The 24401-nt window shown below is 37.0% G+C and overlaps 1 long non-coding RNA gene across 1 annotated transcript in view; it reads left to right on the top strand.

Moving 5' to 3' along the window:
* The first annotated feature begins 453 nt into the window (after positions 1-453).
* The window catches only part of LOC137498542 (uncharacterized), a 34833-nt gene continuing 10885 nt past the window's right edge, over positions 454-24401 (top strand). Inside the window, exons 1-2 of the long non-coding RNA XR_011017823.1 lie at positions 454-498; positions 21293-21384. This is a non-coding gene — a long non-coding RNA (uncharacterized lncRNA). The remainder of the gene's footprint in view (positions 499-21292; positions 21385-24401) is intronic.

The following is a 24401-nucleotide window of genomic DNA, read 5'->3' as shown; positions in this document are numbered from 1 at the left end:
TAATTTCGCTGGCACGGGGGCTGGGTGTATGTGTCGTCTTCATCATCATTTCATCATCACGATGCGCAGGTCGCCTACGGGAGTCAAATCAAAAGACCTGCATCTGGCGAGCCAAACTTGTCCTCAGACACTCCCGGCACTAAAAGCCTTACGCCATTTATTTATTTATTTAGCATGAAGGAAAGGGGAGGGCAAAATGTTTGACTCAGTTGTGGTTATGTGACACTCAGCAGATAGATCAGCACTACTTTTATTTATCAAGGTGGAATTCATTTTAAATTTTTGCTTGTGTAGCAAAGCACTCGCAGACCAATTTTCTTGCAATCCAAAGTTTCACTCTATCTTACCTCTAATTGATTGCTTAACATTTGGAATATATAATATGTCTTGTGCATATTTATTTTTGTGTATTAGGTTGTATTATATGTTTATCATGGCTTTTGTTTTTGTTTCAGAATATAAGATACTCGTTCTTCAGAGGAAAACTGCTTAAAAATGGTAATAGAAACTGAAGGAGGAGATGATGATTTACCTCCTGAACCAATACCTGAAGATCTTCCTGTCCCATCCTTGGAGGAAAAGGCATCCATATCGGAACCATCTGATGCGCTTTCTGAGGGAACATCCCCACCACACCCTGAAACTATACAAGAAGTCTCTTCTGTTGAGCCCTCTGAGGAAAAAGCATCTGCATCACTACACGAAACCATCCCCAAAGAATCCTCAGTCCAGCTACCAGAGCAAATACCTACACAACAGCCTCAAACCTTTACTGGTGATCTATCTTTTTTGGCTCCTGCATATGCCTCAGTTCCTCCTCCTGTTGAAAGTCCTCAGGCCAAGAAAAAAAAGGGTGGAAAGGGGAAGAAAGCAAGTGTAGAAAAGCCAAAGGAGAAAGTAATGTAGTTTGACAGTTTTATTAATATGAATAGTTAGAGCCAGGATATTTGGCTGAATGATTTTCATTCATATTATGATTATAAGATTTTTAATATTAGAGCGCATGTGTTTGTAGTTTATGAAGGAATTTAAAAGGGTCATAATTTTCCTTTGCATACACACCATAAAAGAAAAAGAAGTTTGGAATATCAAGGGTGCAATCGAATGATAAAGTTACAGAATGTTCTTTATTGTCTCCAGAGTTGGGAAGTAAATGAGTAAAAGTAATTGAATTACTTGTAACAGTGAAACTTTTAAGTCAGTTTTACTTGTAAACATAACTTTTCATAAAATGTAACTTTTACTCGTAATTTACTCATAATATACTTTTTGAAATAAAATTGTAATAATTACATTTTAGTAATCGTTATATTGTAGTAATCGATATACATCGCATCAAGTGTTTGGCTACTTTGGAGCCCCGGCACTCACACATTGTTGTGCCAGAGGTATAATGTCTGGGATACGACACACACTTGTTAATTAACTTGCAGTTTCTTGTGGTTACTGGTTGAGATTTAGATACTCGTGAACCACATGGTCGAGAATGGAACTGGAATAAACATATGTCGGTGATGGGGTTAAGGAATTTTTATTCCCCTATTTGAATAAATATTTATAATTAGTTGGCCCTGAAAATAATGAGAACATGAATGATACGTGCAAACTTCGCTTGGGAGCGATCATTTTGAAAGTTTCTTTAGTCTCTTTTAGTGGTGATAACCACTTAATGTCTCTGTTGTAAAAAAATGCAAATTTTAATATCGTTCCAGCCGAATGTGAAAAACATCAGTGATTTCTTAAAGACTCGCATTCTGTGAAGTAATTGTAATTGTGATTTTACTGATTACTTGTTGAAAAGGTAATTAGTAAATTGTAATTGAGTAAAATATTTCTCTGTTAACTCTAATTCAGCCTCCCAATTACCTTTATTTTGTACTTTTCCCATCATTGATTGTATCACAGACATACACAACCTGGAAATATAAACTTTTACAACCTTAGACATTTTTCTTTCGATATCAGACTCAAATAAACAGTAATAATGAAAAGATTACAATTTGTGTTCATTTTTTAAAGTAAAGGTTGTCCTTTCTTCACTCTGTAGTACCGTGCATGGTCTCCTGTAGCATTGTTCAGATCTCTGACACACTGCAGCATGCTTGCGATCAGTACATTGATGTCATCTTGAGGAAGAAGGTCCCATTGCACCCGGCATCTTTAGTTTGGTCTAGGAGTGTCTGTAGAGAATGTGAACAATCAAAACAACCATTTTCAACCTATCCCATGAATGCTCAATGCCATTCATGTCCGGTGAATTTTCTGGCCAATTCATATGGTACCCACCTCTCTCATGAAGTTCCTCACTGGTGCACCTCAATGACGGCAAGCATTATCGTCGACAAAAATGAATTCAGCACCAAATTCAACCCTAAAGATTCATACAAATACATTCAAAATTGTTAGGTATGGGGATCAACCTATTCAATACAAAAAATAATAATTATGGATCAACCTATTCAATACAAAAAATAATGATAATTATAAAGTCATCACATATTCATTTATTTGGGACTGGTTTCGGCAATAGGGTATGCCATCATCAGCCTAGGAAGTAAGACAAAGACATTAGAAAAAGAGAATATTACATTTCTTAAAATTAATATCAGTACTTTTAAAATGTACGTGCTTGAATTGAATTACTTTGCATATGTACAAAAGGATGTTTATCATTAAAATTGAATATAGAAAGGTGTACACCAAAATATTTGTACAGTTAAAATTACAAAAAGTGGAATGAGCTTTTTTCACATTGTAAGAAAAACATGGGTCGTTAGCTACTTTGTAGTCATAGTAATATTTATGAAATTGAGTTTCTTAGTTCAATATTAACATTTGTAATCATTATAAATAGGCTGATGAACTAGTTACAACAACCAGTCGTTTACTTAAAGTTCCTCCTAAATGTTAACTAATTAATTTCTAATATATTCAGTTTGGATATAGCAATGTGTGGAGTTTAAATAAATGTCTTATACGGCTAAAATATAGTATGGCATCTGTGTTACAGGTTATTCTATTCAAAAAAGTGCAGTAAATAAAAAGAATAAGTCCATTGTATAGCTTAGTTTTCATGTTGGCAGGTTGTTAACTACTTTCCAGTTCTTGTGGTATATGTAAAATTTGGTTTATCTATTTGAACATTTTGATTCAATTATTAATCATTTGTAATCAATATAGATATGCCGATGAGCTAGTTGCTACAACCGGTTATTCAAGTGAAAGAAGTTCCTCATAAATGTGTAGTAATTAAAATTTTGAGGCATTCAACTTGAACTTAACAATGTGTGGATTTTTTAATAAAAATATCTTATATAGCTAAAATGTAATGATATGACACAGTATCACAGGTTGTTATATCCCTAAAAGTTCAGTAAGTAAAATGGGCTTGGTTTTTGCGTGACCATAAATATTAACTTAAGAATTGTAAGTTAGTATAGAATTACAGACGAGGTTTTTGAGAGAGTAGTATTATCGAGTGGATCTTGAAAAACTCTGGAAGTATCTAGAACCAAAGACGGAACCTAAAAGAAGAAATTGAGCCGCGTGTTAGCACAACGAGTGAGACAAATGCCTGGAAGAAATTATATGTAAATAGAAACTCACCTCGAGTGCCAAGTTGAATGTTGAAGAGTAAGAGAGGAACTGATAAGCTAACTAGCAGACAGCAGGCCATCAGAGAGAGCAAGGAAAGGGAAGGTCGCGATAGAGGGACATTCATTGCGAGGGTGGGAACTACGGTGGGGGTAATAAGCAAGCATGTTATGATGTATTATTTTGTGAATTGATTGATTTTTTGGCAATTCTAGATTATTAATTATTGAGATAAGTGTGTCAAACAGAATTGTGGGTTTTTAGATATATCATTAAGATTAAGGTTTGGATTATAGTATTGATCGAGTAAGATGAAACATTGTTCAGTTAGATTGAGTATTAGGCCCTTATTGATTATTTCAATGATATCTATATCGTTATTGATACCTTGGAATTGATGTTTATAGTCATTCACATGTTGCCCTACTGCAGAAAATCTCCTATATTTAATTACATTTACGTGTTCGGTCTTTCCAATATACATGCTGTCACAGTTGTTACAGTCTTCAAATTGGAGGAAAACTGAGAGCTTGCACAAGACTTGTGTTTGTGATGAGTGTTTTTCAAATCTTTAGTTGTCTTACATTGAATTTCGTGCTTGCTTCATTTTATCTATATTCATACCGGGCGAGTTGGCCGTGCGGTTAGGGGCGTGCGGCTGTGAGCTTGCATCCGAGAGATAGTGGGTTCGAATCTCACTGTCAGCAGCCCCGTAGATGGTTTTCTATGGTTTCCCATTTTCACACCAGGCAAATGCTGGGGCTGTACCTTAATTAAGGCCACGGCCACTTCCAACTCGTAGGCCTTTCCTGTCCCATCGTCGCCATAAGACCTAAACTGTATCGGTGCAATGTAAAGCCACTGGCAAGAAGAAAAAAAAAATATATATATATATTAATCATATCTTGCCTTAACTTTATTTTTGACTGATGATGGTCTCTGGTAAAACCGAAACTAGTTTCAACAATATATGTAACATTTTTAAGGTTACAACAAACAGTATTGAATAGGTGGAAACCTTTAGCTTTTATTTTACACTATTTACTCTTCAATATGGATTAATATAAAATTTATTACCTATGATTAAGTGGTATGTTCCGAGCTGTCAGTGGAGAGATGTCATGGAATGACATTAGTGGTGTCTTTAAAAGTAGGAAAGATTACAATATGAAGATACAGTTGGAATTCAAGAGGACAAATTGGGGCAAATATTCATTTATAGGAAGGGGAGTTAGGGATTGGAATAACTTACCAAGGGAGATGTTCAATAAATTTCCAATTTCTTTGCAATCATTTAAGAAAAGGCTAGGAAAACAACAGATGGGGAATCTGCTACCTGGGTGACTGCCCTAAATTCAGATCAGTAGTGATTGATATTGAAAATGTGCATATACTTCCGTATATCGATATATATTCATTGAAGTCGATTTGTAGCAATCTAGAAAGGGTGTGTCTGCCATTATTATTAATACTTTACAAATTGATAGTGACTGTCAGCAGGAGGGCATCTGCTATTGTAATCAATACTCCCCATATCTACTTTGACCGGCAGTAGGAATGGGGTCCTTCTCCAACTCCTGTGTTAATGGCATTAGTAAGGAAGGCCTACCATTGTAATGAATAATTTCCTTCTCTATTTGACTGGCAGAAGGCAAGGAAGCATACATCTTTGATCAGAACTCCCCTACCTGATTGTGTCTGACAGTAGGCAAGGGTGCCCACTATTATAAACAAATTTACCCATCTAAAATGTGACAGGCATTAAGCAAAGTGGCCTGCTATTATAATCAAAACTCACCAACTCGAGTGTGACTGGTAGTAACCTGACTGGCATTAGGAAAGGGGCCTGTCATTATAACGATAACAGAAAAATTCAATTTTGACTGGCTGCAGGGAAAGTACCTGCCATTATAATGAAAACTCTTCAACTGGAATGTGTCTGGAAGTAGGAAAGGGGGCCTGTCATTGTGATGAGAACTCTCCAAATTGATTGTGACAGGCAGTAGGCAAGGGGGCCTGCCATAATGAAACTTCTTAACTTGATTGTGAATGGCAGTAGGCAAGTGAGCCTGCCATTATCATCACAACTCCACTACTTGCACCTTACATGGGAAAGAACATATGGGGACCTCTCCATGCTGTTTCTTTGATAACGCTAAGAGACATGCAATTTAATAAAATCTCACTCACCTTGCATACAGTAATTTAGTAGAAATCCTTATACATGATATAATGCACTCTAGAAGATTATTGAAAAGCTATAGTAAAAGAAAAAAATGGGAAAGAAAGGAAAAAAGGGGAGTTTATGGGCAATGTTAAGAAAAAAGGGATAAAAGTACCAAAGAAAGGGAAAAAAGGTGCTAGAAAAATGCCTCCTTTCTCAACTAGAGAGAAAATCTCACACTGTGGCATCTTTCCAAAGAGCTTTAATTTAGCCTTAGAGAAGAGGTGGGCACCTAAAAATCCTAACCCTTTTTGTAATTGTTAGGTTCTTCAGTCTGCCAAAACTGATTTTTCAATAAATACATTTATGAAGTACCCAAAAAAGAAAACATATGGAAATAGAATTATACCTGAAAAAGAAACAAGTATAATTCTGTTATTCTTTTTCAGACATTATATAAATTTATTTATATTAGTTTTGGCAGACTGAAGAAATTAACAGTTATAAATTAACTTAGTCAAAACTGGAATGAAATGAATATAAATAAGTAAATAAATAAATGAAAGAATAAATAAATAAATAAATAAATAAATAAATACTAATATAGATGTTACAGTGTAATTTAGATTTGCAAGATAGATAGATAGATAAATAAATAAATAAATAAATAAATGAATGAATGAATGAATGAATGAATAAATTAATTAATTGTAATTTGGATTTGCAAGATTATAATGATACCAACAGTTCTGTATTGATCTGAGATTTGGAATACTTACAAGAGAACCTTAAAATATCTAGGAAAATATCACCAGTGAAGAATACTTTGAGTAAAATGACAAGATTGTCGAACAAACATCAGCATCTTGGAAGAGGTGAGCACCTCGAACATTGAGGCAATGTTTATCAAATATAGATGGAGTGGCACATTGCCTGCATGCTTAACACATATCATCCAATGCAAATGATTTATTCTCAATAAATGGACATTGTCGTCAGGGAGGGCAGCAAAAGCTATAGATGGAAGTTCAAGTCTGCTATTATAAAGTGCTAAAGTGACATCACCAACTTGGAGACAATGTTGAGATGCACTGTCCTAGAGAGACCATGACATTTTGATAAAAGATAATGTAGAAAATTAGAAAATCAGGACTGTCATGCTCTTAAACAACAAGGATTTTGGTAGATTTGGTATATATATGCCGGGCTGATGGCTCAGACAGTTGAGGCGCTGGCCTTCTGACCCCAACTTGGCAGGTTCGATCCTGCCTCAGTTCGGTGGTATTTGAAGGTGCTCAAATACGTCAGCCTTGTGTCGGTAGATTTACTGGCACGTAAAAGAACTCCTGCGATACTAAATTCCGGCACCTCGGTGTCTCCAAAAACTGTAAAAATGAGTTAGTGGGACGTAAAGCAAATAACATTATTATTATTAGATTTGGTATGCCAACATTGAAATAGAGCATGTGGTTCTTGTATTGGTCACTTCAGCTATCTATGAAACAAGTTACATCCTCTGAAGCCAATCATGAAAGCACCTGCACCATGCGTTTTTAGTGATAATACTAACCTCTTCTTTGTGAAATGCAATAACTTCCTCTGGACTTCCAACTCAGAAGCTTTCCTACTGTTATCAAAAGAAGAAAAAGTTGCTAGGAGCTAGATCTGGACTATACAGTAGATGGTTCACCTGCTGTGCTCAGATTCTACCAGAAATCCCATTACTGGGTGAGTTGGTCGTGCAGTTAGGGGCGCGCAGCTGTGAGCTTGCATCCGGCAGATAGTGGGTTCGAATCCCACTGTCGATAAACCCTGAAGATGGTTTTCTGTGGTTTCCGTTTTCACACCAGGCAAATGCTTGGGCTGTACCTTAATTAAGGCCATGGCCGCTTCCTTTCCACTCCTAAGCCTTTCCTATCCCATCGTCACCATAAGACCTGTCTGTGTCGGTGTGACGTAAAGCAAATTGCAAAGAAAGAAAAGAAATCCCATTGTCTTCAAAACCATGTGAGACAGTGAATTGTTGTGGGGAATTTATAACCGGTAGGTTCTTCAGTCTGTTAAAGCTAATTTATGAGTAAATACATTTGGAAACTACATGAAAAAGAAAACATGTGATAAAAGAATGCCTTGGCTGGCAATATCTATTGTTTACAATGCACTATGTCTTCTAGTATAGGCTAGAGCAGTTTTATTACTTTCATTAATCTGTCTCTGTCTTATCCTTGACTTGACAATATGAAAGTAACTGAGGTATGAGGGATGCTAGTAATGCCATTCCTTGTGCAGCCAGTCCCTGGTATGAATGCTGTGAAAATATTGCACATAGGGTCGGTTGGTGCGTGCATTTCAGTAAGCTTGGCAGATTGATATGTAATAGCAACTTTTGGCTCAGTGAGGAAATCAACGGGAAACTCCCTCACTCCTCATTTCCTTAGTATGCCTCTTCAGTGGTGCCTAGGCTATCTATGACACCTGATGGCAAATCTAACCCATCTTAGGGCTGAGGACTGAACACACACATACATAAATGATAAAAGAATTGTACCTGAAAAGAAACAACTTAATTAAAAATAGAATGACATGTTTTGTTCTATGAAATCACACTCCTTTGCTTTTTTTTGTTTTGTTTTGAGTGATTTGAGTCCTTTGGCTTCATAATTTGCCTAAATGGCTGAATAATTTGTGATATTTGAAGCCATTTCCTGTCAGTTTTGACTCAGTTAATTTAACAGTTAGGTTCTTCAGTCTGTTGAAACTAGTTTATGAATTGGAAATGGCATATGGCTTTTAGTGCTGGGAGTGTCCGAGGACAAGTTCAGCTCACCAGATGCAGATCTCTTGATCTGACGCCCATAGGCAACCCACGCTTCGTGATGGGGATGAAATTATGATGAAGACAACACATACACACAGTCCCTGTGCCAGCAGAATTAACCAATTATGGTAAAATTCCCGACTCTGCCAAGAATCGAACCTGGGATTCCTGTGACCAAAGGCCAGCACGCTAACCATTTAGCCATGGAGCCGGACATTTATACATTTATGAATTAATACATTTAGAAACTATAATATTTGATTCTAGACTGGAGAGAAGTGAGGATTTCATTATTATTTGTTTTGACTTTCCCCAAATGGAGATTGCCCATGAAGACAAAATATATACTAGGGATGGGACAAATGGTTACATTGCAGTATCATGTTCCTGTGTATCCATTACAGTGTAGTATTAGGTTGGAGTATTAGGGTATAAAAATAACATAATACAAGTTGCAGTTCAATTTCTGGAAGGAACATTCCTTGTACCTTTGTCTCTTGTAGCCCCTAACTGCACCTTAGTAAGTACTTATAAATAGCAATACTAAATCTTCATCTCACTTTCTTCTCTCCCACTGTCCCTTTCGCCAGCTCGTCACTCACATTCTTACCTATTCGTAGAAAGATATTTGCAATGACCCATTTAATTCCGAGAACCAATATTTCGAAACTTTTATTTATAAAATGCGCCATGGCTGCTAGGTAGCTATGTGCATTCATAGGTGTCCAAGGATCTCTAGTTAAACCAACACTAGAACCAGACTTTATAAAAATATGTTTATGAACGAATGTCATATACACTTCAGATGCCGCTGTAATGGGTCTTGAGGAAATAGCCCTATCAGGCAAGACGTAAGCAGAGTTTAACCCAGTTCGTTTTTGTTATTTGTTGTTTTATGTCGCACTGACACAGACTTATCTTACGGTGATGATGGGATAGGACAGGATTTGGACGGAAACAACTGCAGCCTAATAATTATTATTATTATTGGGTACCTTATTTCAGTGCGTTTCTAGAAACAGTTTTCTTGTAATTGAGTTTTTGTCTACAAATATCGTATCGAATGTAATACACATCCACTCACTCAAAGTCCAGAATACGGAGTGAAACTCGTGATGAAAGGTGGAAAGACCACGGGTAACTGTTCCGAGGAACTACGCTGCTGTATGTATTACCACCAGTAAGCCTAATACAAAGCACTTCGAATAACTAAAGAATATCTGTAACCGGCCAGCAAGTAACAGAATAGGAATATCAGTACTGCCACTAAACTGTTACAAAAGTATCGCTCATGCCTGTGCAAGAGTGAGCACTTAAAGTGAGCTGCTATACTTCCTAATATCCGTTAGCCAATCAGAAACTCCCTACCCTTCCCTTGGTTTCACTGAGACAGTTACTTTTGTATTAGGGTTTCCGGAGGAACATAATATTTCTGGAACAGCTTACTGGTATGGATTAGGATACAGTATCATGTTACTACTGTATATGTAACTCCCATCTCTAGTATATGCTGTATTATAAAAAGCTAAGATAGATTTTAAAGTAATTAAACTTCGAATGGACCTCTGTGATAGACATATTCTCAGGGCCACTAAGTCCGACTCATTGGCTAAATGGTCAGCGTACTGGCCTTCGGTTCAGAGGGTTGCAGGTTCGATTCCCGGCCGTGTCAGGGATTTTAACCTTCATTGGCTAATTCCAGTGGCTCGGGGGCTGGGTGTTTATGCTGTCCCCAACATCCCTGCAACTCACACACCACACATAACACTATCCTCCACCACAATAACACACAGTTACCTACACATGGCAGATGCCGCCCACCCTCATCGGAGGGTCTGCTTTACAAGGGCTACACCCGGCTAGATAGCCACACAAAATTTTTATTATTATAGGGCCACTAACACCTATTGAAGAGCTGATAGCAACCATCATGTTTTCCATAGGTCACGTAGGTTCGGTCAGAGACATAATACATGCAGGAGACTTAAACTGCCAACTGGACCTCGACAACCTTAGAGCGACAACCATTCACTGAGGAAGGTTTCATCCTCGTCAACAAGATTGAAAATAGAACGTACTTTACACATTCAAGGAGCAGCACTATAGATTTAGTTTGCTATAAAGGCTATAACATTAAGCTATTAAATTTCACTGTGTGTATTACCACAGAAGAGGTTATGATAAAGAAACATTGCCCAGTTTCGGCACAATTTATCATCTCAGGAATGGAGAAGAGAGGAAAGCCTGAAGATACTAACCCCTCATGATAGATTGACAAAGATATTCTTCGGCTGAAAATTGAGGAATGGAAAGAACTTGATGAACACATAAAGAGCAACAACATAGATGCAGCTGCCCTTTTCCTGGAAAAGACAATCTAGTCAGTAATTATATATAAGCAGAAAAAAAGATCACGAATATGGTTCGACAAAGACTGCTGTATGATGATAAAGAGCATCATGGATGTCATGCGCGTAGCAAACTTCAACATGAGCCAGGAGGCAATAAAATAATACAGCATTGTCAAGAAGGCATATAAAGGGTTAGTGTTAGTAAAACACAAGGAACACCTGGAAAAAGGGGCAATAAAAATAGTAGAAGAAGCTGTCAATGACCTGTTTGTAGTGTTGAACCCTAGGAAAATACAAAGTAGTGGAGGAACTGACATGGCTATTTGGGAAGAGCACTTCAGGAAAATACTAAATGTAGACAAAGATTGCTACAATCTTGAGGTAGCAGTATCAGGTACATATAAAAAAGAAACAGACCCGTTCACAGTGGAGGAGGTATATAAAGCTATCATGTCACTTAAAAGCAATAAGGCCACAGGACCTGACGGTATTTGCAGTAAACATGTGAAAGACTCAACAGAGACGCTACTTTCAAAGATCTCAGCCCTAATGAACCTATGTCTCCAAGTGTGTAACATCCCCACAGCATGGAGAACTTCGACTATCAAAGTAATGTTCAAAGGAAAAGGTGACCAATCAGATCCAAACTCCTACAGAGGGATAGCTTTAAAAAAGAACATGTTGAAGGTTTTGACAAAACTTCTCACAAAAAGGATTACAGAATCAGTTGACCATAAACTCTCAGATGAACACTTGGATTCCGCAAAGATCAGAGTACCCTCCACACCATTAAAAACCTGATCAATGACATTGATGTACAACATCCAAGACGCAAATTTCATGTAACGTTTGTTGATTATGCAAAATCCTTTGACACGTTAAACAGACCGTTAATAATTACGAACCGGGCGAGGTGGCCGTGCGCGTAGAGGCGTGCGGCTGTGATCTTGCATCCGGGAGATAGTAGGTTTGAATCCCACTATCGGCAGCCCTGAAGATGGTTTTCCATGGTTTCCCATTTTCACACCAGGCAAATGCCGGGGCTGTACCTTAATTAAGGCCACGGCTGCTTCCTTCCAACTCCTAGGCCTTTCCTATCCCATCGTCGCCATAAGACCTATCTGTGTCGGTGCGACGTAAAGCCCCTAGCAAAAAAAAAAAAAAAAATAAATAAAAAAAAAATTACGAAACTGGAAGCCATAGTGGGTGAAGACAACAAACTCACGAAATTGATTAGCAACATTCTGACGACTAACTACCTACAAATTGATGACCATATTACAACTTTGAATCTGATAATGCAAACTAATGGAGTACTGCACAGCGATCTACTCAACCCCCTGCTCTTTAACATAGCGACATATGACGTGGTGATGGCAACTAAGCTTGGAACCGCTATGAGATTATTTGATGTGAAAATAGCTCCCATCTCCACATACGGGCTGGAAACCGTCTGGGAGAAGTTGACTATGGCGGACTTAAGGACACTCGCAGTCAAGCCACGTTTTCTGAAAGCTACCCTGGGGATATCGAAATACTCAAAATCTCGACTAGCACATGAACTTGCCAAGGAGACCTCCTTCATCGAGGACCTCCAGATGAAGAAAGCGCTACCGTTTACAAACGCATGGGAGAAACTAATACAGGACAGAGTGAAGAAAAGAGACAAAATCTGGATCGACTTTTATACAACCGAGGCCATGATGAATAGGACATGGACAAACACTAACCAAGACCTGCAACCCCTTGTTAACTCATTGACGGTACGTGGATACCACCATAAGCTGTGTAATACCGAGTTCTTCCTTGATGCAGACGAATCCTGCATATGTAAATTATGCAGTGTACAATGCAGCCGATACCATGTACTCACTTACATAAATTAGAGATATTCTATTGTGAACTTTTGTAAAAGTGAGTGATGACAGTAATTCTAGTTTGTTCTCAACTCTATGCACAATTTGTGTGCTGTATCTTTAAATTAAATAAAAAGTAATTTTGAGTTGATTACATAATGGTTGGTAAGCACATTTGACATAGTATGTTATTGCATTAAAAGGTTTGGGAGATATGGTTTTTCAGGATTTGGATTGAATATTTCAAGGCAGTCACTGCAACCTCTCTTATTAGTAACTGATCGAGGTAAAAAGATTCAATCAACAATCACTACTGATCTGCATTTAGGGCAGTCGCCCAGGTGACAGATTCCCTATCTGTTGTTTGCGTAGCCTTTTCTTAAATGATTGCAATGAAATTGGAAATGTATTGAACATCTCCCTTGGTAAGTTATTCCAATCCCTAACTCCCCTTCTTATAAACAAATATTTGCCCCAGTTTGTCCTCTTGAATTCCAACTTTATCTTCATATTGTGATCTTTCCTACTTTTAAAGACACCACTCAAACTTATTTGTCTACTGATGTCATTCCACACCATCTTTCCACTGACAGCTCGGAACATACCACTTATGATAAAGATATTGATTCCCATAGGGAACCTGAAATATTTGTTCCGAATGAGTAAATTCATAATACCAATATAGTTGGTCTGTTATTGGACATTACCATAGCTGGAAAATTTATAATGTCCAATAACGGACCAACTATATTGGTATTACATACCACTTAGTTGAGCAGCTCATCTTCTTTCTCCCAAGTCTTCCCAGCCCAAACCTTGCAACATTTTTATAACCCTACTCTTTTGTCGGAAATCACCCAGAACTATTTGCTGCTTTTATTTGGATTTTTTCCAGTTCTTGAATCAAGTAATCCTGGTGAGGGTCCCATACACTGGAACTATACTCTAGTTGAGGTCTTACCAGAAACTTACATGCCCTGTCCTTTACATCCCAACTACAACCCCTAAATACCCTCATAATCATGTGCAGAGATCTGTACCCTTTATTTACAATCATATTTATGTGATTACCCCAATGAAGATCTTTCCTTATATTAAGATTTAGGTACTTACAATGATCCCAAAAAGGAACTTTCACCCCATCAACGCAGTAATTAAAACTGAGAGGACTTTTCCTATTTGTGAAACTTACAACCTGACTTTTTACCTCGTTTTATCATCATACCATTGCCTACTGTCCATCTCACAACATTATTGAGGTCAGCAGTTGCTCACAATCTTGTAACTTATTTATTACTCTGTACAGAATAACATATCTGCAAAAAGCCTTGTCTCTGATTCTACTTCTTTACACATATGATTGATATATATAAGAAAACATAAAGGTCCAATAATACTTCCTTTAGGAATTCCCCTCTTAATTATTACAGGGACAGATAAAGCTTCGCCTACTCTAATTCTCTGAGTTCTATTTTCTAGAAACATAGCAACCCATTCAGTCACTCTTTTGTCAAGTCCAGTTGCACTCATTTTTGCCAGTAGTCTCCCATAATCTGCCCTATCAAATGCCTTAGATAGGTCATTCACGATACGCTCCGTTTGACCTCCTGAATCCAGGATATCTGCTATATCTTGTTGGAATCCTACATTTTGAACTTCAGTGGAATAACCTTTCCTAAACCCAAACTGCCTTCTATCAAACTAGTTATTAATTTCACAAACATGTCTAATATAATCAGAAAGAATGCTTTCCTAAAGCTTACATGTAATGCATGTCAAATTGGCTGGCCTGTAATTTTCAGTTTTATGTCTATCACCCTTTCCTATACACACAGGGACTACTATAGCAACTCTCCATTCATTTGGTATAGCTCCTTCATGCAAACAATAATCAAATAAGTACTTCAGATATGGTACTCTATCCCAACCCATTGTAGCATATACTCCAAACCCTTATCAATTCCAGCGGCTTTTCTAGTTTTCAATTTTTGTATCTTACTGTAAATGTCATTGTTATCATATGTAAATTTTAATACTTCTTTAGTATTGGTCACCTCCTTTATCTGGACATTATCCTTGTAACCAACAATCGGCTACCTTAAGAGAAGGTAGCCACTTAAGGTAGCCAGACTGAATACTTCTGCCTTTTGAAGATCCTTGCATACACACTCCCCTTGTTCATTAATGATTCCTGGAATGATTCCTGCAGAACTTGACGAAAAAGAGAGGAATGGTTCCTCTAGCACCAACCATTAATCCAAATATCAAGTATTTAAGGATCTAAGTAGAATTTAAACATAAAAATTTATACATTTCTAAATATTTTCGAGTGTGATTTGATAGAATCTGATGTTCTTTCAAGAACGAAACTTGTCATTTTATTTTTAATTAAGTTGTTTCTTTTCCAGGTAGAATTCTGTTACATGTTTTTTTTTTTGTGTAGTTTCTAAATTTATTTATTTATAAAGTAGTGTTGACAGACTGAAGAAACTAACAGATATAAATTAAAGGTGTTTAAACTGAAAAGAAATGGCTTTATATATCACAAATTGTTGTGGTGAAGCAAAATCTTGCAGTGTGGAATGTGTTCTTCTTCCTCTCATTGCTCTGAACACTCTCTGGCAGAGAGGGATTCAGTTTGATGAAAATGCTGACGATTTGGTCTTAATGGCAGATTATGCCGAAAGCCTTTAGTCTAATATCTTGAAACTTGAATGTAGGTGAAATAATTGTGGTACGAAAATGAGCTTTTCTAAGACTAAATTGATGTCAGTAGGGAAGAAATCCAATAGAATTGAATTTCAGATTGGGGATACAAAGCTGGAACAGGTATAGTACGCGCACCTTTTCTTGAGCCCGGATCTCCATAGTAACGAATGGGAACCAGGGCTCAAGAAAAGGTGCGCGTACTATAGATAATTTCAAGTATTTAAGATGTGTGTTCTCCCAGGTTGGTATTATAGTAAAAAAAAACCATGCCACAACAGCCCCGAAGGGCCATGGCCTACCAAGCGACTGCTGCTTAGCCTGAAGGCCTGCAGATTACAAGGTATCGTGTGGTCAGCATGACGGATCCTCTCGGCCGTTATTCTTGGCTTTCTACACCGGGTAGTATAGTAAGCAAGATTAAATCATGGTGCATTGAAGCTAATGTAGTGAGCTCACAGTTGCGATCAGCAGTATTCTGTAAGAAGGAAGTCAGCTCTTGAATGAAACTATTTTTACATCGGTCTGTTTTCAGACCAACTTTTCTATACGGGAGTGGACTCCGGAAATCTTATTCATAAAGTAGAAGTAACAGAAGTGGAAGTAGCAGGAATGATTGCTGGTACAAACAGGTTGGAACAGTGGCATAAGTGCCAAACCGACAAACAATATCGTACAATATAAATTTAATACCTAATCCAATTACAATACAGAATAAAATATAATTCTATTGATAAAGTGGAAAAACAATTCTTTGTCACAAAGAAGCAGTACAGATAAATTATTGATTTAATTAAGTGGGTGGAGCGTAGAGGTGATGACTTATGATTGATATCGAGGCTTTCAATGTTTGTATGCCTCAGCTCACAATGGTCTCATTCGGCACACCAAAGCGTCGTTAAGTAGGTGGCCAGTAGTTTAGGAATGGTGCCCTTTGCACTCAGCATGAGTCCTATGACCTCGATGTCCTCAAGGTTGTACTTATTGAGGTAATATGGTATGGTTGGTGAATATATCCTCTTTATTTCTTCATTGACTTCAACAGGAAGTTGTGCATGTGATACTATGGTAAAATGTATGTCTGAGCGAGATGGCCGTGCGGTTAGTGCTGCACAGCTGTGAGCTTGCATTCGGGAGATCTTGGGCTCGAACCCCACTGTCAACTGCCCTGAAGATAGTTTTCCATGGTTTCTCATTTTCATACCAGGCAAATGCTGGGGCTGTACCTTAATTAAGGCAATGGCCACTTCCTTCCCACTCCTAGCCCTTTCCTATCCCATTGTTGCCATAAGACCTATCTGTGTTGATGCGACGTAAAGCCAATTGTATAAAGAAAATAATAACCTACCTCAAAATGACAAAATCAGCCCAAAAAGAGAACCAGAAGAGTAGTGCAAAGACTGTAAAACCATGCTATGTCTATCACCATATTTTGTGAAATACCACACACACACACACACACACACACACACACACACACACACACACACACACACACACACACACACACACACACACACACACACACACACACACACACACACACTCTCTCTCTCTCTCTCTCTCTCTCTCTCTCTCATGAAGATTATGTAATTTTGTGATTTTTTTTTTTTACTTTTTTCATTTATGATGTGGCCATTTAAAAAAAATTGTATTGTTATGTGCCTCAACAGTAATTTATAATGGGGTTTATTTATGAGTGTGTAAAAACCTGAATTGTGGGATATGTCAGTGCTTAGGAAACCCAACTCTCAAAGACTCCTAAGAGAAAATTATATTGTTCCACCTTGCAATACGCTTCAAAAAATCACTGAATACTGATCTGCATTTAGGGCAGTCGCCCAGGTGGCAGATTCCCTATCTGTTGTTTTCCTAGCCTTTTCTTAAATGATTTCAATGACATTGGAAATTTATTGAACATCTCCCTTGGTAAGTTATTCCAATCCCTAACTCCCCTTCCTATAAATTAATATTTGCCCCAATTTGTCCTCTTGTATTCCAACTTTCCAACTTTATCTTCATATTGTAATCTTTCCTACTTTTAAAGACGCCACTCAAACTTATTCATCTACTAATGTCATTCCACGCCATTTCTCCGCAGACAGCTTGGACCATACCACTCAGTCAAGCAGCTTGTCTCCTTTCTCCAAGTTCTTCCCAGCTCAAACTTTGCAACATTTTTGTAATGCAACTCTTTTGTCGGAAATCACCCAGAACAAATCGAGCTGTTTTTCTTTGGATTTTTTCCAGTTCTTGAATCAAGTAATCGTGGTGAGGGTCTCATACACTGGAACCATACTCTAGTTGGGGTCTTACCAGAGACTTATATGCCTTCTCCTTTATATCCTTACTACAACCCCTAAATACCCTCATAACCATGTGCAGAGATCTGTACCCTTTATTAACAATATTTATGTGATTACCCCAATGAAGGTCTTTTCTTATATTAAGATTTAAGTACTTACAATGATCCTCAAAAGGAACTTTCACCCCATCAACGCAGTAATTAAAACTGAGAGGATTTTTCCTATTTGTGAAACTCACAACCTGACTTTTAACCCCATTTATAATACCATTGTCCACCGTCCATCTCACAATACTATCGAGGTCACCCTGCAGCCGCTCACAATCTTGTAACTTATTTATTACTCTGTACAGAATAACATCATCTGCAAACAGCCTTATCTCTGATTCCACTTCTTTACACATATCATTGATATATATATAAGAAAACATAAAGGTCCAATAATACTGCCTTGAGGAATTCCCCTCTTAATTATTACAGGGTCAGATAAAGCTTTGCCTACTCTAATTCTCTGAGATCTATTTTCTAGATATATAGCAACCCATTCAGTCACTCTTTTGTCTAGTCCAATTGCAGTCATTTTTGGCAGTAGTCTCCCATGATCCACCCTATCAAATGCTTTAGACAGATCCAAGTTGAGCTTCAGTGGAATAACCTTTTCTAAAACCGAATTGCTTTCTATCAAACCAGTTATTAATTTCACAAATATTACTTTGTATGACTTTACATTATTGATATTGATACATAGTGGAAAGACATTTATTTTACAAGTTTCACCGGTACATGTGTTAGTTCTCTTGAACTGTCTTCAGGTGGTTAATAATTGAATTAACAAAATACATTATAAACATTTTAAATCAGTGATACATAAATGAGTGATGACAAAATGAGAAAGTACAATAAAAACAGTAAAAACAGGCATGGCAATTTAAAATCCATTTGTTAAATATCTAAGTGTTAAATGCACAGTCCATTATTATAAAATGTTTGTTTTTGTTATGTGACACGTAAAATCCTCTTGTTATTGTTCTTATTACAAATTATGTTGTTGAGTAAAAATGGGGCTGTCTCATTAAAGTCTTACTATATTACAAGGATTATTGATTGCTCTGATTAACCGATGTGCAATTTAGATTTGTAGGAACTCCTCTTAGTGTTGCTGGTATTTGACATAAGAACATACAGAACAGAACAGTCTTTTGTTACCTTGACTGTTGTATTTATTTTACGTGGGAATTCCCACATCCTTCAGTCCCCCTGAGCGGCTTCTACCTACATGCACTCTTAAGTTGTGTTAACGTTGGACTGATCACTTACAGCCATTTATGTGGGCTTGTCTTCCTTAATTCGATTGTCTAAGATCAGAGGTAAAGTCAAGATTTCTTCACGTTCCTAGATTTCTTCTGAATCCAAACTGATCTTCTCTCAACTCAGCTTCAACTTGTCTTTCCATCTCTTCTGTAAATAATATGTGTTAAAATTTTGCAAGCATAGGATACTAAACTAATGGTACAGTAGTTCTCACACTTGTCAGCGCCTGCTTTCTTGAGAATAGGTGTAGGGAATAGGTTATATGAGTATTATGAATATGAATATTATGAATATTATGAATATTATGAATTTAGGTGGTGGCTCAAAAGCAAGATCATTATGTACGGTAGGTTATCTTTTAGCTCTAAAAATTAAATCTCATAAGATACTCTTTAATTCATTACTGCATTTTTGTATGTATGTCCAACACTTGTCCCGTTTCTCTATGGGGTCGGGTATGAAGTGAGATGAATCTTTGTAGCGAGTTTTTATGACCGGATGCCCTTCTTGACGTCAACTACATCAGAGTAGTTACTGAGATGAAATGAATGACGTGATATATGATAGTAGGAAAGGGGAGGGTGAAACATGGTGCCGGCATATAGCCTACCCCTGTCAAATAGCACCAAGGATTCTGCTCAAGGCTACGTCCCCATCCAATAGTCAAATCATCATCAACAGTGTCATATGTTCTCACTCCATATCAGCACTGTGGAGAGGTTTTGAATTGAATCCAGGCATTTGGCACTTAATCTAGTGGTTAGAAATTGTATACCACCACCTTCCATACCGTGCTGGCCAACATTTTGATGGTGAAATTTGTTCGAGTAATGGGGCTTGAACCAGCTAACCATGGTGTCAGCCATATAGATTTGATGTTTTAATGATCATGGCCACCAGCCAGGCTTTCATCAGTGCACTTCTGTTTCCTCCAAATCTATTACTGTTCATTCTTTATAGCACACAGCAGGACAAATAACAAGTCAGGAGAATGCCCCCGTGTTCCCTCAGAGCAAAGAAGTTTTTTTCCCCCGCACCTCTCTTAGACAAAAGGATGTTACAAAACCACAAACAGAAGCAATTAACCTGGACTCTGTCCAACACTTAGCACTGAAGAGGCTGGTCAGATAGATGCAGAAATTTTTTCAAAGTTACTAATGTGATAAGAGCAGACTTCTATTCATAATTTATCTTACCTGTTCATAAAATAGCAAATCATTGAAAATTACAGATGCATTAGAAATGCTCATCACAAAAATAAAAATAAAACATCAACCAAACCATCCTGAATGGTCACAAACAGCAAAAATTTCCCTCTCTTTGTACTACTAAATTTAAGAAAACTCAGTCCACTTATTTTTTCATTAGCTCTTAAAAAATCTCAATGGAGGTTAGTATGATGCAAAGTACATCTGGAATGTCGGGGAGGTTATATTTATCTACTAAACTCAATTAATTTAGGCAGTGGCTCAAAACCGAGACCATTATGTAGGTTATCTTTTATCATTAAAACTTACTCTTCAAATCTTTACTACACATTTATTCCCTCCAAAGCTATTACCATGCATTAATTCCAGCATATGGCAGGGCAATTAGAATCAGTCAGGAAAGCACTACCTGTCCCCATAGATCAAAGAAGGAATCATTTCCCTGCACTGCTCATGGACAAGTACACTAAGAAACCACGAATAGAAGAATTTAAAGCTGGACTTAGTGCAACATTTAGCAGAAACATTTTCAAAGTTATAGGGAATCTGCCACCTGGGCGACTGCCCTAAATGCAGATCAGTATTGATTGAAGACCATACTTCTGTTCATAATTTTTTGTTCACAAATGCATAAAACTTCTAAATTTCTAAAATGCTAATTGAGGACTATTATTCATAATTCATCTCAATTATTTGTGAAATTATTATATTATTTACAGTCACTCACATTTGTTTATACAATGTAAACAATATTGTATGTATGTATGTGTGATTAAAGGTGATTTGGTAGATTCTAAGGATGTTCTTGTAGAACGAAACATGTTATTCCACTTATAATTGTCTATTTTTTGTTTACAGGAGTTTTATAGTGTTCTAAGTGCTACATATTCAGCTTATAAGTCTATTAATAGCAGTATCTTGAATCAGTAAGAGCAATATATTCTGTGACTATTAATAATCCAAGTTTATTTTTTTCCAGGGTCCCAAGAAGAAAAGATTGTCAAAGAAAGAACGGGCACGTCTGGCAGCAGAACAGGCTGAACAGGAACGTCTGGAACGTGAAAGAGAACGGTATGCAACTATACTTTTATTAGGAAGACAATCAAACTAATAAATTTATGGATAAATCCAATTCACTGCACTACTATCAGAGTAAAATTATTGAAAGAATATTCTCATATGAAGCCAAGAATACAAGAATGTGCTTCGTGTTAGAGCTCTGGAGGTATGGTTAGATGGTTTCAATCCAAGGCCAAGGCCAGCTTTTTCTGGTGTCCTGATTGCAGACTCTCCTGATGTATTATTCTTGAGAAAGATTTATGAAACATAGTTTATGTTTTTTTTTTTAAGTCATTGGTCAAATGATGATGGTATCACTCTCAACTTGAACACCACAACACATTGCTTATTTGATGTGTACACAAATGTATCTGTCTGTGTATGAGCTATTGAGGCTTTCTTTACCTGTGAGTCGTTATGCTTGAGTCAGTATTTTGTAGTAATAGTTAATGTAAAGTCATTATAAAATTCTTCTAAATGCAGGGTGATTCTCTCATCTGTGGCAAAAAGTAACCAGGTGGTTAAGATGATATAAAAGGCAAGATGTGTAGTTCAGTTCACTACCAATGTTCTACTTTAACCGTATGCTGGTAAGACAGGAATTGCACATCCTGGCCTGCATCTGATGACACTAAAGCAATATCATTGCTTAGTAACGCTCATAACTAGGATTCGGATGTTTAGGACCTAAAAATATTGAGAAGAATGCAGGTAGATATACCCCCAAAATATTGAAATATGGTAAAAAGAATGCACAATATGACCTAATATTGTATTTACGTACTTTCTAAATAATGTACTGAAATTTGAGGTTTACATTTAAACTTAAAAAACTGTTACTCTTGAAATCATTTCCCTACTGTTTCTTTAATTGTATACACTTTACAGAGAAGTATTTTTCCATTAGTACTAAAATTCATCTCCAAATTCTTTCATATGAGTATTCGACTTTGTGCTTTTACTGCACAGCTTTTGCATGTTAATGATGTTCACTAAGACACTGAAAATATCACTGTGAAGGGAGCAACAGAGTTCTTTAGCTGAGCTGGCCAAGCGCAATGCTAACAATAGATAATATGGAGTGAAATTTTGTTGTTTCTTATCAAGATGAATACATCCTCGAAGTTCAGGGTGACATTCCATAGCTGCATCAAAGTACGAGCACAATAAGTCTAGATGATGTTATTCTCACACTCTCTGACACTGCTAAGGTGGAAGACTGACTGAGTAATAAGCCACACTATTTGGAAATCCAAGGTAGGTATCCAGGGGCCTCTAATGCATACATGCTTTGCAGTGGACACCACAATTGAAATCCACCATCTAGCCCCTAAAATATGACCTTAAACCATTGATATGGACAAAATATGACAAAAACAATTAACGTGGCATAAATATAAATTTATATGCTCTATAAAATTTACCTAAATAGAGTCAGAAATGTCAAATTAAAGCTTAATTTCAGTTGCTCACATCTGTAGGTTTAACCCTAAGCTACCCTATATATCTCCCCTGGGTTTTGCTAAGCGAGCAACAAATTATTGGCTGCCAGACAATCCTTGTGATCTCCTGGCTAATATACATATCACTAACATGAAAGAATCTATGGTAAGTAGTCCCTTTAAGGATTCTCTATTTAGAAGTATTGGACCTAGCATCTGCATTCCACAGATCAACATGGAAGGCTTAAGTAGAGCCAATACTTATTTATTTATGCCTTTATAAGTGGCAAAGTTAAGGCTCTTGGCTCTCTCTTGCACTTAACCACATTCTTTGCTAAAGGTTAAATTGTTTTTTCTTACAAATTATAAGATAATTATGACATGTTGATGATGATTGTTATGGGGAAAGCAGCTTTAGAAAAACAATCTGCTGTGAAAAAAAAACATATTGACAACATTTTGTGTGTAACGAGATGACATGGTGTAATAATGATGATCCTAACAATATTTAAAAACAAACAAGTAAGTTTTAACATAATATATACCATTGGTTCTACAGTTAGGAAACTAATGCTCTACGTTATTAGTGCATCTTAATACAAGTAACTTATCAAGATGATTATGATGATGATGATGATGATGATGATGATGATGACAACTTAAGTACTACATCATTCATTCTCACATTCACCCATGCATTCATACAACCTGGCTACCCGCTTAGGAGGGAATCCTGTCAAGATCTTCTAAAAGAGGCTAATGTCGTGCAGTTCCTAACTCTCAATGGGAGGGAATTCTGTAACCTGGCACCGGACACTTGGAATGAACGATTATACACTGATGTACGATTTATGGGTATAGTAAGAGAGGAGTTAGATCAAGTGTAATGCTGATGAGTGAATGAGAGGTAGCTAAAATCTGAGGTAAGATACTGTGCGGTTGCTTCTTTTAAAAGTTGGAAGTTGAGTGTAGCAAAGTGCAAATTTCCCATTTGCTTTATCTTTAACCAGTTGAGTGTCTTGTAGTAGGGGGTGACATGTGTGGTATACTTTAATGCAAAGATAAAACGGGGGAGAAGGAAGGGGAAAAAAAAAAAGAATCTACACAAAGTAGGTTAAAGGGAAAAAAGGAGAAATAATAACACAACCAGAGAAGATACGGAAAGGATGGAAGGACTACTTGGTTAACTCCTGAGTGCAAAAAGGGGTGTAAACAAGATGATAGAGAGATGGAGTGTGAGAAGACAGATTCCAAGTGTAAAATCACAATGGAAGAGGTGAAAACTGTTGTCAAATGAATGAAAGTGGGAAAAGCAGTGGGAATGGATTATGTTTGTGTGGAAATGATAAAAGCAGCAGGACCCATTGGTCTTCAATGCCTGTAGAGTCTATTTAGATGTATTTGGAAAGAAAACTTGGTATCAAGTAATACCTATATTTCAGGAGGGCTTGGGAAAATACACAATAATTATCAAGGAATCACACTCATATCTCAGTTAGCAAAAATAATTGAAAGATACTTTAAAAGAGAATGAGAAAGAAGGTGGAAAGACGATGATAAAAAAAGAGCAATATGACTTGCAAAGTA

This window comes from Anabrus simplex, chromosome 1 (assembly GCF_040414725.1).
Source record: "Anabrus simplex isolate iqAnaSimp1 chromosome 1, ASM4041472v1, whole genome shotgun sequence".
NCBI classification, from domain to species: Eukaryota; Metazoa; Arthropoda; class Insecta; order Orthoptera; family Tettigoniidae; genus Anabrus; species Anabrus simplex.
This window is presented reverse-complemented; position numbering and strand designations above follow the sequence as displayed.